The 5,183-nt window shown below is 31.8% G+C and overlaps 1 long non-coding RNA gene across 6 annotated transcripts; it reads left to right on the top strand.

Annotated features, from left to right (window-relative positions):
• The first annotated feature begins 348 nt into the window (after positions 1–348).
• LOC141693136 (uncharacterized) lies at positions 349–4,956 on the top strand. 6 transcript variants are annotated; one of them, XR_012563025.1, is made up of 8 exons: positions 349–475; positions 908–1,137; positions 2,157–2,378; positions 3,217–3,476; positions 3,583–3,630; positions 3,825–3,944; positions 4,066–4,126; positions 4,623–4,956. It is a non-coding gene; the product is annotated as an uncharacterized LOC141693136 (long non-coding RNA). The 6 variants fall into 6 exon arrangements; XR_012563026.1 differs by having other exon boundaries at positions 3,217–3,277; positions 3,380–3,944; XR_012563024.1 differs by having other exon boundaries at positions 3,583–3,944.
• Positions 4,957–5,183: the final 227 nt, after the last annotated feature.

Raw genomic sequence — 5,183 nt, 5'->3', positions numbered from 1 at the left:
TTACGGTAATGCAAGTGTTACAAGCAATGTTACATTAGATAAGAAATTATTTTCCTATTGTAACACCTCACACTTAGTGTTACAATAGCTATAAAGTTAGTGATGTATAGAAATACCGGTGTTGCACAACATGTAACACCAACACATGGTGTTACATTACTTAATTTATAATTTTTAAAAATAATAAAGTGAAAACATTATCATAAAACTAGTACTAAAAATATATATTGGATTAATAATTAAGCAAGAATCTAATATTTAACATAATATAAATTATAAAATTTTAGGTACATAAACATAAAAGTAACTTTATTAGTTCATTATTAAATACAAATAATAATTTAATAATCTCGACAATACCTCTCTCGAACTCTCATTCTCCCCGATTAGGGTTCCTCAGTTCTAATCTTTTGTTTGATTTTGCAGGTAATGGCTAGGGGTTTTAACTTTAGCATCTTCTTCTCTTCTATCACCGGTTCGATTAGTATTTCTTTACATTTTAGTGACCTGGGTGTTTAATTTAGTTGGGTATTTGAGTTCGGTACTAAGTAGGGATTTTTTCTTACAATTTGGGATTCAATTGAATTTATGTTTAATCTGAAGTACTGTTCGCTAATCTGAAGATGTCTATAATTTCAATTTGGGGATATTTAGAATATTATCCCTGTTTGCAAGGTTTAGGGATTAATACTTGTTTTTGTTTACTTTAGTCCACTGGGGATTTTAGCATTACTAGGAATGTTTCTATTGTACAATTTCTAATGTAATCCTTGAGTATAAAACATTTTTCTGGAAATACAATTTTCTTATACTGTTGCTGTAGTGCAAGGTTCATTGTTTTACTCTGGAATTTCAGTGCTTTTGTTCCTTTAAGTTTGACATTTTAAAGTGTGCCATGTTTGAGCAGGTCTCCGGCCACCTCTCGCATTCGTTCCAAGATGTTGTATGCTACATCCAAAGAAAGGTTTAGAAGGGAGATGGATGGTGTTCACTATGAAATACAAGCTACTGATCCTTTGGAGATGGATCTTGAAGTGCTCAAAGACAGAGCAAACTGGAACTTGTTGGGCAAAATGTTATTTTTCCTTGGAAAATAAATGTTTTTCGTAAACATATAATTCTTCTCTGATTGTATTGGTATACTCTGAAACCTTATAACCTCTGTATTGGAATTCATAAGAGGTTTTTTATGTTTAAATCGTATATAGCACATTAGTCAGTGTTCCCCTTTTAGTGATGCTTTTATCAAAAACTGAATCAACCGATTCTTCAGATAATTAACATATCTGTTTGCATATAAAAAGAACTGAAGCAACTTTATTTTAGAACCTATAACATGTGAAGTAACCAAATCATTCAATAAGGAATAACTTTCAGATTAAGTAAATTTACAGCCCATAGCTACTTTCAGGCATCTTTAGCAAATGTTGGTAATGTACTGGAAAAATCTAGGGATCAAACTGAAGGAAGTGAATGAAGGACAGAGAGTGACATATTTGCAGATAAATATATACTTGTAAGATTCATACAAGTGTGAGTAAAGAGAAAAGATACGAGTTTTGACTCTTTAAAATAATAAAGATGCACTATTTTGTTTCATTTAGTTGCATTACTGTTTAGTTCACTATAGGACTGATGAATTATTATGAACCCCAATGAAACAGATAAGCCTTTTTTGAGCTTAGGTTCACTCCTGTTACAATTTGTTTTTGAATCTGAAATAATTATATTTTGACTCCACAGTATATCACATATATATGCTTGTTGCAATGCTTATTCACTAGTTCTTGAATCTCAACCAATTCCTCAGACGTAATTTATTGCATGTTAAATAATATATTACTTTTTCTATAGGTACCCCCAAAATCAGATCTTGTCGTGATGCTATATTAAAAAAAATTGATGAAACAAAGCTTAAGATGAGCTTCGCCTTATATTATAATAATTATTAACCAGGAACCTATTAGTCTATTATAGTTTTTAAAAGTATAAAAGGTAGAAAAGGTAGATTACACATTTATAGTAGTAAAATTGATATTCTAGGGTGTAGACCTCAGGTTACTTTTCAAATGATTTTACCTACATTTCTGTATTCTTAACTAAACATATAATTTCATAACTTAATGGTCCTTTTTGTTTCACTTGTGAGGGTTAAGTGGTTTCGGTGCGGACAATGCAGCAGGAAAAAGGATGGATGCTTAAACTCAGAGCCAATGCCAACAAGCTGAAACTTGAAGCCAAAAGGTTATTTCCCAGTTGCAAATTCTCAATGTTTTGTATTTGGGTGTTCAAGAAAAAGGCAGTCATGATCAAACCAAAACGAAGCTCCAAGTTTAGGTGCTGAGATTAACGCAAGAGCTGAACATTAATATGATAAGGTACGATTGAAAGATAAGCGATTTCTTTCAAAGAATCTATTAACTATTCAGAATAGTCCAAAGCAGAACTTAATTTTTTTATTTAAAAAACACAAAATATTCATGAACTCAGTCATAGTGGATCTGCTCAGGGCTTGCGTTCCTAACACGTACTTATATATGAGCTATAGAGCAAATTTGATCTAATTTGCTTTGCTTTCAAGATATGATAACTATTGGTTAATAAATATGTATGTTTTCAGCAACCAAATCATGTAGATAATAACGAAAAAGGCGTTAGGGAGAATGATGTTACAGAGAAAATGATAGGGGGCTTGATCATAATGTCACATTATATTTTAATGCTGAACAAGTATGTGGGAAGTAACAAACCAAACCATCTACAGATTTTTGTCATTTCAATGACCATGGGTTATTTCACCATCACTATATGCGGAGTATTGACCAAATTCAAGACTTCATATCAGGCCCTATTTCGAGAGCTTGCAGTTGCTACTTTCAGCTGATTAATCAACCCATTCTCATCTTATAACTAGTTTGATTAATAAATGAATTAATTGTTTTAGGTATCATATATCTCTAGCTAACCCCAGAAATCCTAGAAACCATTCTCAAAGCTCGTATGAAAATCTCATATCACGTAGATAGAGGTTGTATTTGGACCCATGAGTAGGAAAGAAAAGATGTTGTTTACGGGATTTGACCCAGATGACATCGATTTAAAAAAAAATTAACTCCGCAGAATCCACAGAGTAATAGGTGATAGGTGTGATCTCCAAATAGTCTTTTTATGTTCATGTTTATTATAGTAATAATAGTTTTTTCCTCATAATTTCAGGGGATTAGCTATAGCATTGTTCAAGGAATTGGTTCATAAAGAATTAAAAAGCTGCCTTACGGTCAGATTTTTTTGTATTGATGGGAGGAATATAATCTGCAGTTTTCATACTGTAAATATATTTTCAGCTAATTAATTACCCTTTCTCATGAAAATTTGTGAGGTCTTTTTGTATTGATGGGAAAAATGGATTCAATAGTTTTTTCTCATGAAAATTAAAAAGCTGCCTTAAGGCCATGGAAGATATCGTCAATGACAGTGTAGGGCTCATGTTTTTGTTTTATTTCATTCGCCTACTTTGTTAGAATTAACATGTTTTACCTAGCTATTGTTCTTCAAAAGCAATTCATTAAGAAACATTGGCAGGAGGATGAAGAAAATTTCAAACATCCCGTGGTTTCTATTCAAGAGAAGGTAATATTATCTTGATTACTCCCTAATTATTTATAATTTTGTTTAATTTTAATTCTCGATATTTGTTTATCTTGAACTTTCGGCTGCTGAACTTTCATCTCTATAAAATATATATTCATTCCTTAAGGTTAAATCATTGTACATGAAATTGTAAAAAGTCTTATGTTACTGTCACTGGATGATAATCATAAAAGATATGCACAACCATTAGCATGGCTGTCGCGTCAATTCCACAATATGACTGGCCAGAAGATTGGCCAGACTTACTGCCATTTCTCTTGAAGTTGATAATGACCAGACTAACTTGAATGCAGGTAAATCTTTTCTTACATATGATAAAATAAAAATAAAATTTACTCTCTTCAGTGTCCTCCTTTTATGATCTTTATGATCAATAAGATTAAGGGTTTTGTTGTGGTTTTAACTATTTAGCAGACTATAGATGCATGGTTCCAGCATTGTTCTCTCAGACTACATCAGAGACCTCCTTTAATGGGTAGGTTACTAGACATTAGAGTAGAAATTACTAGTTCATTTTTTTTTAATTTATCATTAGTTGACATTTTTTTGTTGTTAATTTATAATCGCTGAAGCTACGGAATATAGTTGTTTTCTCAAAAATTCTAAGGTGAACATTGTAGTAATAAATATTGCTGAGAGATAAGAACATAAGATGAACTCATGAACTTGAACTAGATTCTTAGCAGATCGTTATGTATTAAAATCATCAGAAAAAGAACCCTTTTACCTTATTATGTAATTATGTATTATTAGTTTTTAAATCTATGAGTGCAGTAACATCAATTCACTACATCAACTAAGGTTGATTCTCATGTAGTTAAACATAAGCCCGTCAATGGAGCCTCTAGTTTTTTAAATTTAAAAGTGGCTGATTCCTCATGTTATATCCTAAACTAATTTCCAACTATGCAATTTTAATGCCAAATCACCTTCTATTGATTCTTATAAAATTTGGTGTGACTTGTGTATAGGAGCAAGGAATGGTGAATGAGGGAGAACAAGTATCTCTCTACCTGGTTATTTTCTATCCAGATCAGGAAAGTGTGGAAGGGCAAAAAGTGATTCTGTGCCTGGTTATTTTGTAAAATTTTATATCCAAGAATAGTCGAAGAGTAGGTTTTTTCTATCCAAGGATAGCTTGGATGTTATGTTATAGTACTTTGGTCGTCGTTGACATTTGGGGATGGTTTGGAGAATTTACTGTTATGTAGTTGTTTTGTTTGTAGAGCTGAGACACTTATGTATGCTACTTTGATGTTTTTGTTGATTATGGATTGTTCTCAAAACAAACCCTATATTTCAAAAATGTTTATAATAACTGTTACATTTGCTTGTTCTGGTGTAATATTTGTTTACATATAATGTTACATTACATATGTTCCTAGTGTTTCAATAGATGAAAAGACTATTATAATACACATATTCCAGTGTTGCCTAAATAAAAATTGGTGTTACAATAGATAAAATCTACTGTTACAATAGGCAATGTGGGATCCACAGGTGGGGTCCACATGAGACCACGTGGCACCAGT

Source organism: Apium graveolens, chromosome 10 (assembly GCF_009905375.1).
Source record: "Apium graveolens cultivar Ventura chromosome 10, ASM990537v1, whole genome shotgun sequence".
NCBI classification, from domain to species: Eukaryota; Viridiplantae; Streptophyta; class Magnoliopsida; order Apiales; family Apiaceae; genus Apium; species Apium graveolens.
This window is presented reverse-complemented; position numbering and strand designations above follow the sequence as displayed.